Source organism: Silene latifolia, chromosome 3, assembly GCF_048544455.1.
Source record: "Silene latifolia isolate original U9 population chromosome 3, ASM4854445v1, whole genome shotgun sequence".
In the NCBI taxonomy this organism is placed as follows: domain Eukaryota; kingdom Viridiplantae; phylum Streptophyta; class Magnoliopsida; order Caryophyllales; family Caryophyllaceae; genus Silene; species Silene latifolia.
The window spans coordinates 47936195-47950834 of NC_133528.1; positions in this window are offsets into that span (position 1 = coordinate 47936195).

Sequence of the window (14640 nt, forward strand, 5' to 3'; positions counted from 1 at the left end):
ATGTTTGCTTGTTTTATTTTCGCGCATGCCAAAATCGCCATTCACATGCATTTTATTTTCGCGGTTGTCAATTCACGTCATTTACATTCACCGAATTAACTCACTTATAAGGAATTTATGACGAAATGGACAAGATCTCTCACATAACTAAAATTGAGATTAGCCTTACCAATTAGTAACACCTATGAATCTCTTGTTCATTAGAGCCACGCTCGCCCAAGCGGGGTGTTCTCTTTTTTACCTTGGGTAAGTAGGGTGGTAAGCGGTTATCACACGCCAAAATTGGTTGGACGTAACGGGATATAAGACGGTCTTGTGTTCCGGGGCTAGTAGATGGATTTAAGGAAATTCGTCGACCAAGAGTTCTAGAGGTAGAATTAGTCAACGTGACTTACCGAATTTACACAATTATGGGATGTTTCGCCCAAGCGATGCTCATTTTTGTTTAATATTTGGGTCTTGGAATCATTTATATAATTTAGGGGGAGATCATTATATAAATGTTAAAACTTGTTGAACATGTTTTCACAAGTATTTTTAAAACATTGAATGTTAATTTTTCCTATTTTTCGTTCTTTTTAATTAATGTATTTACTATGACATCGCGCACTTCATCCTCCTTTCATCCTCTATTTATTATTATACTCGTTTCGTTCTTTCATAGGAAGCGGCTTCTTTGAAGGAATTAATGATTGGTAACATGATTTACCAATTCACCTACATAAGCTTACAACGATTTTTGCGATTGTGGACAAGGCCCTCGGGAACTGCGTCCGCGGGATCCACACTAGGCATAATCGACTCGAGGTTCTTTCGAATCGAATTAAGACAAATTAGAGTCGCCACCAAGTTTTTTGGGAACTTGGAACCATTCAAGTCAACTTTACACCTTTCATCGAAAAGCATAAAGCCAATCGACTACGAGTGATTAAAGATAAAGACTTGTACCTTATATCACTCGATTAGAATGACTCTCGTAATCCAATGGTATTTAGACAGATCCGCAAACCATAGATCTTGAGTAAGGGGTGAGGGTACGTGTTAGGAAGCCCATAAGGACACCTAACCCCGCCCGTCAATAACGGCCTCTACTCAGTCAAGTATCGGATTTCAAACAAGGTCATAGCTACTGCGGTATATGATGTGCAAACATCGTTTTAAAACCCTAACATGTGACAACGATTTCCATGTCGTTTTAGATGCAACTAAACTAACTTTGTCAAAGTTGTAATTTAGCATGTGGGTTGATCGATCTAACAACATACAAAACGAAACAAACAAGGCTTAGGGGGAATGGGGGAGCCGTTGGGATCTACCCTATTACAACCCAGGCATCTCATGCCGACACAACAAGAAATTAAAGATACAACTCGATCTAAAATACAACGCTATACGCAAAACCATACACGACACACTACACGGCCATTCAGCCTAGGAAAACGTGCACAAAGGGGTGGCCCACGGTCTACAGGACTCACGGCCTTGGGTCACTCCTCGTAATGTGTGCTTTCTCTTAATCTTATCGAATTAGACATTGGGTCACACACCAAAGCATGCATTAGCATAAATCGGGCCATGTTGCTTTAAACAACATGCGATTTACTACGCTCTTACATGCATTAGGGCACAACCATCTAACCAAACAAGACTAAGGTTTTTGGAAGAGGTTTTGACTCGATAAGAGAAAGCTAACTTGAAAATTACAACTCGATGAACAAACGATAAATTACAAGCGACAAAACAATAAAGAACAAACGATTCATAAAAAAACGAAGCAAGAAAGACCAAAGGACGCGGCCAAGCCACTGCCACTCTAGACACGGCTACCCTAGGTCCTAGGTCAGGTTCATTAGTTAGATCAATTGATTGCGAAACAAGTTCGATAGCGGGCTAGAAAACAAGTTAGAAACGACGTTGATCGATTGAAAAGATGTCTTGCAAGTGTGTGTTCTACACGGCCTAAAGGGGTCAAATTAGGTCAAGTTCGCTAATTAATTTAACTCATCGAGTGTTAATAATAAGGTGCTAGTCACGTACTCTTATACTAGCGAGAAATTATGTGAAAGAGAAAGATGCATTCAATTAGGTTATAGAATTGTTAGTTGATTTTTAAAGCTACGTCGATGTACCCTAAAGTGTCTAATTAGGTTATTAAATTGATCTAATGTCATCTAAACGAGTTATATGTTAACAATCAGAGGTCATACTAACATGTGACGGGTCCTAGGGTGGGTCGAATTACACGAAACAAAAGAGGGGTCAAAAGCGAAGAGCGAAGTTAGAATTTGTTTTATTAATGCCCTACCTTGAACACGAGGATATGTAAATGAGACGGGGGTTACGACCGACTGATGTAGCGGTTTCTTTCCCATCCCAAGTCAACGCGGGTGTTCATGGTGGTACTTTAACTCATACTCGGACTAAACTAGTTTCATAGTTAATGAGAACAATCGATAAACAAAAACGATAAATAAACAAAAACGAACTATAAAAAACAAACATAAAAAACGAAATAAAAGGGAGAAAGAGGAGGATTTGATGCACCCTCAACCTACATGTATCGTTGACACCGTCTTGGGTCGTAATCGATCGTAGATTTTATCTCGAGAGGCCGTCGTCGACGAAGGAACAAAGCGAACAAGACGTTTTTTGCAAATCTGGACAGCAACTTTCAAACTGCGATTTCTCTCTCGTTTCACGGTGAAAATTCTATTTAAAAGATGTTTTGAAAACTAGAAAGAGAGTAGAACAGAGATCTTAAAACAATCCCTGCTCGTTTTGAGTTATTGGGCACGAAAAACGAGCACAAACAGAACTGGACAGACAGGAAAAGCCGCGAAAACAGAGTGTATAACACTCTGTTTTTCGAGGGAATTCGTGTACTCTCAAGGGCAATTTGGCTCGTAAATCTTTGTCTAATGTGTAGATGGATGTTGTATGGTTAATTTGGAACAAGAAACTCGAATTTTGATGGAGTTTTGAAGGGAGAACGAACGGTTTCAAAGAAGACACACAAACTGATTCTCAGTTTGTAAGTCGGTTTTGTCTAGGGTTTTTGGGAGGCAATTAGAGTTTGTTTTTGGAGTTTAAAGCTTGTGAATGACGGTTGTATGTATGGAGAACTTAGAGGAATGAATGTATGGTGAAAGGGGGGTATTTATAAGGAGTTAAGGTAGGGTTTTAGAGGGGAGAGGCAGACGGGCTCGGTTTGCACATAGCTGCTGTCCAGCAGCTTTTGTGAGGGTTTGAGAGGCTTTGTGAGGGGTTTTCTTGGTGGTTAAGCTAAGGTAATATGGGTAGGATACTAGGGTATGGGTTAGGGTTGATGGGCACGGGTTTTGGTGGTGTTTGGAGCGGGTTTTGGGCTCGGGATTTAGCACGCAAAACAGGGGGGCTGCTCGTGTTTTTTGCGGGCTGTTGGGGAGTGTTTAGGATGGGATTTGGGCCGTGGTTAAGGGGGTTCGAACTGGGGTTGGATAGGTAGAGGCTTAGGTTGGTTAGTGTACTCGAGATTCGTGCCAACTCGTAAAGAAAACGGGCTCAAAAACCGAGCTATAATCGAGCTCCAAAACGCGTGGTTAAAACGAGTTTTTTTCGATTTTTAAATCGATTTTTCAAATCGATTAACACATTAAAATAAATGACTTTTCAAATCAAATATACTCATAAAATGATTTTTCAAATCAATTATTTATTTTATTTTCAATAAAATAAACTTGAGAAAATAAATTCAAAATAAAATAAAATGAATTCACTTAAAAAAACATTTAATTTAAATATCATTAAATTAAATAAAATACTCCGTCGACGACGCTCATTCCACATCGTAAAACGAACCCAAATAATGACAATGACAACTAATAAATACATGTGTCCTATCATCATCGGGTGTTTGTTGGGTTCTCTATAAATTCCAATATCGACGGATACGGGTATCTACATCGATTATTATACAACTTAACGTCCATACATATTAAAAAGGGGTTTTATGTTGCAAACTCATATTACGAGTTTAAAAGGAAGTCACATTTTATCAAGAGAGTCTTGATTTCGGAAGTGACACCTCCATCATGAAGATGACGTATTAGTTTATTTTAATTACTCAAGAGTAATTCAAAAGTTTACGAAAAGAGTTTTCAAAAACACAAATAATACTCCAATATGATACCGTCAAATGGCTCACTTCGAGAAAGGCCAAATCGATTGTTTATGCACTAAAGAGTTTAGGCATATGATGACAATTGAACGGTTAGGTAGTCCAATTTCGCAAGAAGTTGAGATTTTGCCACATGTTGCATTCACTTTATAGTAATTCACTCTTACTAAGTGTATAAAATATCACGAATGACGTGAAGAGAGGTCTTCATAAGATTCATTTTTGCTTGATTGAAGCAGGAATGTGAAAGTGAGTGGGAGTTAAGAAGAATCAACCCTAGATGTATGCGATAGGACAAAGTTGAAGGAGACATCTACTCAATGGATAAGCTAGTCCCACTATCTTGATATGAGATACCAAGTATGGATCATTTCTTTGTAAAGAAGTTTACACGAATTGATAAAACGTAAGACGTCTAGCTTAGGACATTTTTGTATCGAAATGGTGCTAGATTAGCAATGATTTCGATGAGGACAAATGTACCTAAATTTAGTTTTAAAAGAATGTAATCATCTATGTTCATACATAGAAGGCATCACTTATGTGATTTAAAACAAAATGTTGTACCTACTCCTATGATGACTTAGTGGTTAGTTTAGACCACTCAAGTTAGAGGAATTTTACATCCTTCACGAAAACTAAATGTTATACTATCTTGTAGATTTTAAAGTCTCTACTCCGGTGAACCCAAATTGATCAAACCTCAAGTAAATTCGTTTCACGTATAAACGATAAGCACATCGAACAACCATTTGATTGTGAGTCTTATGGTATGTGTGCATGTATTATGTTTTCTTTTGTAGAAAAGAAACACAAATAGTGAGGTGATTGACCATATACATACGGATGTGTAAGGCCGATAGTTGGTAATATACATACTTGGTTACTTTTACCGTATTGTTAAGTAGATATGAAAACCTCGTATCTATTTAATAAGACATAAAAGTGATTTTTGAAACGTGAAATATTTTCAAAATGAAGTAGTAAACCAAAAGCACGTCAAGATCAAGATGTTGATCGGAAGTTTCAAATTAATGACTTTGAAGATCAAATGGGTAATATCAAGTAATGATCTTGATAATCACTAAGAAGGTTGTGAACCAGTTCACATAATACCTTCTCCTTGGGACACCATAGAGTATGGTGAAGTCAAGTATATAAACGAACTTTAGGAGATATATTTTGAGGTATTTCGCAATTTTGTAAGCTATTTTCTCACTAAAAGTTTAAAACCGACTATAATAGCCTAAATGACTCCATATGAGATATGGATAGGGAGAGTCCCTAACTTATCTTTTTATACATTTGGGATCATAAATGTTTATGTTCAGAACCAATTTGTGTATTTGTGAGGGTTATCCAAAATTGAACCACTTGATTTTTACTCCTCTAAAATGAGAACAAAGAGTTTGTGGCTCATAATACTGTCTTTCCAGAAAGATTTACATTTTCTGGAAGACAGAGTGGGAGAAATTTTGAACTTGCGGAAGTCCAAGACCCACAAGCTGAGTACAATGCAAAAAGACGTTATTTATTAAGGCTCAGTGGTGAGTACAATGCAAGAAGACGTTCTTTATTGTAGCTCAGTGATTATAAGGAGATAATTTTGCGATAATATTGCGTTAATTTTCAAAAGTGACGAATCATAAACCCTCATCAAAGGCTTTTCTATAGTATGAACTCTATGTGATGGCGTGTCACCATGCAATTCGAATTGATCTCTTTGCACACGATGCGATAAGGAAGGAAACACGAGATGTTTTCGAGACTTGATTTAAGGTTAATACTTTGGTAGCTTACTTTGATCTTGTCGTAAAGGTTACATAAGATGTTTAAAATTTGGGCTTGTTATAGAGAGTTTGTGACAACCCAAATGCCTTTATCAATTCATATGATCTTAGCAATATAGCTTTTCATGAGGATGAGATTCGGCAAATGAATAATGAAACTTTCTCCTTGGAAAACGTTTTGTTGATGTTGTCAATGCTAAGAAGCCTAGCATGCTTGAAAGATCCCTTTTGTGATCTATATACGTCAAAGAGTTGGAACTTTGGGTTCAATTATGTAGTCTATCAAAACGGTATTACTCGAGTGTCGAGATAACATGATGATACATGGAGTTTAGTGGGAGCTAAAAGTGAGTTTCTTAGTCTAAAATATGTGCTTGACATATTAGTGACTAGAAATGTAGCTAAGGTGATATTTCTTAGTCTAAATATGTGCTTGACATATTATTGACTAGAAATGTAGCTAAGGTGATATTTCTTAGTCTAAAATATGTGTTTGACATATTAGTGACTAGAAAGATTCTCGGGTGAATACTTGAGAGTAGCATGGCGCATATTAAATATCCGGATCTAATGAGATAGATCTCTATGGATATTAGCATTATAGTCAAGAGACTTATGTGATAAGATTCTTGACTCGTTCAAGTTGTTGAACAATTAATATGATCTCTTGTGCTTCCGCTGCAAGATCTATTAAATATGCTAAAAGCTTCTCTCGTCGGGACGTATCATATTGAGAATATGATAAGTCATTACCAATCATTTCCTAGTGAGTGTCACTAGATGATTATCAATAGCATCCTTGAGTACTTGAGAAGCACTGAGGATTTACTCTTGTAGTTTGGAGGAATTTATGAATTTCGTGTACAAGGATTACACGGAAACATTCATATGCTTATAAGATATTATGAGCCTCGTTAATGAATGGTTAGCATGTAAGAGTGTTATGTGCATGAAGAATAATATGTATAAGAAGTTATACATGTATAAAGCAAATATGTATGAGGAGTCATACATAAAATATGTCATATGAAGGATGTGTATGTATAAGTGTTATACATATAAATCATGAACGAAAAGCTAAGTACATTACAGCATCTGATGTTGTAAAAAAGATAGTTGATATCCGGATTTTAATGGAACAAGAGTAGTTCTGTTAGCTGAATATCATTCCCGGAGAGACTGTGAAAACAGTGGGAGTGTTTGATTGGCTTTAGAACCAGAGTCTAAAAACTTGTTTAGACATGTACTTAGAAAGGCTCTATGTGATGAAAATATTGCATAGAACAAAGGAAAATTGCAATGGAAATTAGAGTGATGCAACTGTTGCTGATCCTCTAATCAAAGCCGTTGGCATAAGGTTGACATGATGGTTATGTCATCTCAGTGTGATTGAGCAAAGATACCTTAATTCTTTGAAGATCGTTATGTAAATATTGGATAGAGTATTGATATTTACATAAGTGATGATCGCATTCATTGTTAGAGTTTCTTTAAGAACTCAATTATTCGATTTTGATTTGAAAACATTGAATACCTTGTTTATCTGAATAAGTTGTGGAGACAATGTTGAACAATATTCAAGTGAATAAGATGAACATTGTATTTTGTCCCTAGTCACTTAATGAGGTGACGTCTCGGAGTAACTAGATTGTAAGTCGATTGATGGTTGTTCAACACCATAAGGTCATATGTGATGGCTGGTCGATTACATAGGCAGAGTGTGTGACACTTTGCCGGACAGTGACCATTAGAGAGTCCCTAAGTTCTATTATAGACGCCTGGTCGTGGCGGGGATCTCTAAGATGTTCTAATGAGTCGATTCTTTTAACTGGAGACTATTATCTGAGCAGGTGCAGTTTTCGAGTGACTTTGTTTTTTGTCCTAGGTCGTGCCGTGAAAGGAGGCCAAAAGGGCATTTATTAGGTCATGGTGAGCTGTATTGTGCAATAGGATAGATAGGGCATACAGGAATTGTCCACCCACGTTGGGTAACTATATCTCAAGGCCACTCGAGGAGTTAATGACTATAAATGCGTGGCCACGTTCGGAAGTAATCTGTGAGAGATTTTTCCGGTCAGGTAGTCACACTCTCGATCGAGAAAACCACTCGCGATGTGTTCATGTGAAAGTGCGACCTGAAAGACACTTTGCATTGAGTGGGAGATTAAAACGGACAAGAGAATCGGTAGCGCACACCTTGTGTCGGACAAGTGGGAGATTGTTGGAGTTAGTGTCCTCCACAATAGTGCGTTAACATAATAAATCTCATTAATGGAATATCATCAGATATTTAATTATTTGATCCTCGTCAGTTGATTAACGTAAATCGATAACGGTTGGCTGACTAGAGTTTGACGTTATTGTCGTGAGACGGCGGTGATCAATCGACTTTCGGTCACACCTAAAGGAACGAACCCCAATTGATAACTAATTAATTGTATGAGATACAATTTGTTTAGTCCCTTGATTTATAGACTAAGAGGTTAGTCGATTATTTTTAGAGAGATTTCAAGTTGCGAACTCGAGGAGCGGCAGTTATCATTTAATTATGCGATAATTAAATAATAAGTTTTGGGAAACGGGTTTTAGTTAATTAACTGTTAATTTACTAAAATTGTACTAATTGATTAATGTGATTAATATTAGTACGTAAATAATATGTGTAGTGGTATATGTATATTTACGGAGTGAATTGGACGAATTAATTATGGAAGTATTTAAACATGAAACGATGTTTAAAATAAAATCACACGTATTTATGCGACAAATATAAGAACCAACATGGACCCTTTAATGGGCAAGTGGACCGTGTAAAATAGAGTAGTGGATGATTACTCACATAATCATTTCACCTTATTTTGTATACTACCATAAGTTATATTATATAAGATTTTGTATGTGATGTAAGATGAAAAATATAAGACAAAGTTTGTACACTCCCTCACTCCACTAAGTTCCACCCGCCACTTTCACATGTATACACTCCATTTGTTTTGTTCATTTCTTCACACTACCTCACTACAACACACAACACTCATGCATGTGAACTTTTTCTCCAACATCTCTCTAAAATAATAAACATCTTTTTACTAAGTTGTTAGTAAAACAAAATTAATACTAAGAGTGTTAGTATTATTAACATATTATCAAGGGTTAAATTTTACTAGTATCTAGTTAATACTTGTAAAATTATTTGGGTGTAAGTTCTTGGGTGGATTAAGGAAGGAGACCTTCTACTTTGGAGGTTGGTTTTTGGAGGATCTTCCATATTCATATAGCTCAAGAACAAGCTATTAAGGTGAACTAGTTTGTGCCCTTTTTACCACAAAAATCAATGTAAGGAAATTGTTTTTCCTTATACTTTCATTTTTATGCTTTCATATTAGCATGCATGTTACATAGATCACCTAAATGACAATTTATATGATAAATTAATTTTATTACAGAGTCTAATATGGATCTATGATCTTTCACCATTAAGTTGTGGTGTACCGGGTGGAGTGAGTTGTGACACAATGCCACAACCTTTCAAGTGTGAATCAAATTCATTACTAAGATACTCTCCACCACGATCGGATCGTAGTGCCTTTATCTTCTTGTTCAATTGGTTTTCTACTTCATTTTGAAATTCTTTAAATTTCTCAAAAGCTTCACGCTTGTACTTTATTAAGTAGGTATACACATATCTACTTAAATCATCGGTGAAGGTAATGAAGTAGTCATAATTACCCCTAGCGGTGATAGTTATTGGTCCACCTACATCGGTATGTATAAGTCTCAATATTTCACTAGCTCGAGTCCTTTTACCACTAAAAGGATTACGAGTCATTTTGCCTAGGAGGCAAGATTCGCATATACCATATGATTGAAAATCAAATGGTTTAATAACATTAGTTGAAACTAATCTTTTAATGCGATTCTCGTTAATATGTCCCAATCGATAATGCCAAATGTACGATTCATTTGGATCACTTGATTTGAGTCTCTTAGATTGTATGTTATAGATGGATTTACTTGGATTTGAAGTTTCTAGAACATAAATGCCATTAATAGAAGAGCCTCGGCCTATGACCAAGTCATTTCTAGAAATAATACAACAATTGTTTTTAATGGCAAAATTTAAACCCTCTATATCTAACATAGGAATTGAAATAATGTTCTTAGAAAGAGAAGGTACATAAAAACAATTATGCAAATACAACTCAAATCCATTTGCTAAAACAAGTACATAAGTTCCCTTGGATGTGGCCGCTACTCTAGCTCCACTCCCAAGACGGAGATCAACATCGCCCTTGCTCAGCTTTTCCACGTTTCTTAGCCCCTGTAAATGATTACAAAGGTGAGAACCGCAACCGGTATCTAATACCCACGTTGTGGTGGAAGTAAAATTTACATCAATAACATAAATTTCAGAAGAAATTTTACAGAGTGGAATAACAAGTCCATCCCTAATATTTCCCAAATATATAGGGAAATTCCTCATCCAATGTCCCATGCCATGACAATAATAATGACATTCATCATCAACTTTGGCTCCTTTGGTAGTCCCACTAGCCATCTTGTTTCCATTGGTTAATTTTCTACCTTTCTTTCCATTCCTTTTGAACCATTTTTCTTTAGTTTCAAGAGCTTGCTTGCTAGGACTCCCACTAATTTCGGTATCCCTTTCTTCCAAAGATAAGGATCCCATAAATTTAGTGAGATGGTCTTCCCGAGACACATTCACAAAAGATCAAGTCATAGTAGGAGGTATGGAGGAAGTGAAGAAATTAAGGTTTCCGTCGGAACCGATCCCAAAATGAAGCTCTCTAGTAGTATTGAGATTTTTGTTTGGCGTAAATATCATCAAATAAGTTATGACAAGAGTCAATGGTAATTGGTGTTGTTGCATTGGTAGGATCCATTGCGATTTATAAACTACAAACATGGAGGTAAAGGAAATATTAACATTTGTCATTTTAATCATACTTGTAAACGCATTAAACAAGTTTCAAACATTTATATAATGACCTCTACCCAACTATTATAAATGATCCCGAGATCCAAATTTATATTAACTCGGGCACGGTCAGCCGATTCATCCCGTATCATTATAACTCGGTGGATTAACTCTTTAATCGATTCTACTTCTATAACTCTCGGTCGATAAAATTACTCTAATATTTATCTTTAGCCCGGAACACATGCGACTACGGTCACGAATACTTCCGTTGAGCTCAATCCACATTTAGATGTAATAACATTTTACTACCCACTTACCCAACGTAACAAGTTTAGCACCCCGGTGAGACGAGCCTACTTCCTTATGAAATTGGGATTCATGGTTCTACTATTTGGTAAGCCTGATTCTCAATTAATTTTAGTAAGAGGTCATGTCAATTTATTATCTATCACGTTTTAATTGAACTAAAGCGGTGAACTACGATAATTATAATTGACACGGTCGATGACTCGATAAAATAAAATGCATGTGTAGTTATGGCGATTTGGCTACGCATGCAAACATATAAAACAAATGCAAAGCAAAACAACAAATCCTAGTATGGCCTTCCTAAAATTGTAAATCAAATAAACTATTTAAAAATTCGGAAACCAACTCTTTTGGTCCCTTGAACTTCATTTGGCACGCACTCCAAGGCAACACCGTCTTTGTCGGACCGCCTTCTCGAATGGCACCGTCTTCAAGGAACTCCGGGATAAATAAATTACAAAGCTTTTCTAATTTATACATTATAAAAAAGAAAAACAAAACTAAATAAAATAAAAGTGACACGAGATCATAATAATTACAACCAAATCGATATCCTCATTCATTTCGGGAAATACCAATTAAAAAACTAAGGCCATACTAAGTACAAATTACATAATTCAAAATTATATAAAATAAAATATGGCAATCATAATAAAAATGAAGCATTAATATATGTATGAAACATGCCATGTTATGTGCCAAATCGCCCTATTTAAGCTAATATCTTATATATTGTCCGGTTTTATGGATTATTGTGATAATTAACTTATTAAAATCACACATTATTACATAAATCAAATCTATGTCCAAGTTAATTACCCCAACCATATTAGGACTCAAAAATTTAGTCTTCACTAAATATTTGACAATAATTCAACTTGATATTATATAATTGCTCTTTAAACATTATTATTCATAATAATAAGGAAATAATTTTCAAAATGTCATAAAAATTCGAAAATTTCAAAATCATAATTTTGTATATTCTGGAAAATTATCATCATCCTAAAATTTTAATAAAAATTTGCCTTTAGATTACTTTAATTTATTTCACAAATAAATCGTATAAAACATAATTTTAACCTTTTAATTCCAAATTAAACACAAAATCATGCAATAAATCAAACTTAAAATTTTGAATATTCTAAATAAGTTTCTAAAACTTGGAAATGACAAATTTTTAAGCTCAAAAATCGAATTTACAATTATGACTATTAAAGTTGCTATTTATCAATTTATATCACATAAAAATTAATAACCATTAAAATCATACGAATTTTAACATGCAACTTTAGATCTAATGTTCATATCATATATAAAACATTGGAAAAAAATTTTATGCCATAAAATTTATTTTAGCTATTTAAGCTAAAATAGTCACTATTTATGTGATTTTTACATCTAAAAATCATAAATCATGCAAAATAAAACCATTTCATCTCAAAATTTACATACAGTGTGTAAATATTGCATGTGACAACATACTAAAATTTCATAGGCAGAGACGAAGTATAACTAATTTTAGTGATTTAAGAGACATTTTATTCAATAAAATGTAATAAAAATACTAAAATCATATTAAAGAGCAATAAAATACCATAAATCATAAAATCAATTTAAGACCAGAATGTTTAACATGCAAAAATTTTGTGGCCTTTATCATCATAAATCACAAAATACAAGTTTTATATGTTAACATTTTAACTCGGAAAAACAAAACCGATTTTGCATGCAACAACTCTTGCTCTGATACCAATTGTTAGATTCATTAATCTCTTATTAGTGATAATTAATAACTTAAGTAATTTAGTTTAGTCATAAAACTAATTTAGAACTTATGCATCCAAAATAAATGAATAAAAGAGAAGAATCTATTATTCTTACAATGGAGGCCGAATAGGATATACTAATTGGACTCCTTCCAATTAGTGTTCTTAAGTAAAAATCCAAATGCTCCAAGTGAAAAACCCTAGATCCAATTGTAGGATCTACTCCTTAAGGATTGTACCAAGGTAATCCCTCTTAAAACATTTACTAATTTTATTACTAGAAATTAGTAGATGTTCCTTTAAATTAACTAATATAATTTTATTACTACTACTAGTAATTAGATCTCAATATTAGTATTTAGAATGATGTTCTTATTCTTTTCTCAAAACACTATAGAAGTGATTTTGTTGAGAGAGATTATGGAAATGTTAGAATGAATAATGAATGAGAAAAAAATTCTCATATTGTGTAGGGGAGAGGGGGGGTGTCGGCACCCTTGGGTCACACAAGGCAAATGCATGCTCCTCATTCCTACAAATTGTTCTTCACAAGGAAATGTAGGTTTGCATGCCTAAACCTAATCATCATTAGGTTGTCTTAAAACAATTAAGATAAAAGCAACATTGTCCACCACTACATGGAGAAAACCGGTTCTCCATTTGTAAAATGGAGTACCATTTTCACTTTGTTATTTTGTCAATTGTAGTTGTGACATATGTGACATGTTACTAGACATATGTTCATGTAATGCATTTTTAACATATTAAAAATCATTACATAAAATAAATCACATGCAATGACATAATTAACAATATATGATTACATATACTTAAAATGGGCCATTAATTATAATCCACACACCTTGTAATTATAACACATTATTCATTCTAATTATAATTGTTTCATAAACAATAATAAAAACATCATCTATTTTAAAGGATTAATTAACTTGTATCATAATACAATTAATTAATTTATCAATTATGAGTGTTACCCTATAGGTATGACCTTAAGGGATCAACTGATCACCGCCGTCGTACGAGAGTAATGTCAAACTCTAGTCAGCCAACCATTACCGATTAATGTGGATCAGTTGACAATAAAATATTACATTCCCTCATATATTCTTATCATGAGATTTAAACATGTTATCGCATTATTGTCGAGGACACATACTCCAACAATGAGAATTCTGTAACGCCCAAAAATGAGAAAATCTTTCTTAGGTGATGATTAGGGTGATTAGTGAGGCTTTAGGAATGATATTAGGTTTCTAAATAATGTTTTAGAAACTGAGGAAGTGATTTATAACGTCACTAATCACCTAAATCAAACAGCGTAAAAACACTCCCCCGACCGGATACTCGATCGAGTGCCTCGACACACTCAACCGAGTGTTCCCACCTGCTCGGTCGAGTGACTCAAAACAATAACTTTCCCGACTCCCCTAGACCACTCGGCCAGCCGTGCTCGACCGAGTACACACCAATCGGTCGAGTTCTTCACCTACTCGATCGAGTATGGAAACCCAGAAAGGCATGGTATTACAGTCTTCCCTCCTTAAAAAGGAACTTCGCCGTCTAAATTCATACTCATACCTGCATAACGAACTCTCCCAACTCCACATACCATAATAAAACACCATGCTACATCAATGACCAAAAAATCCCAAC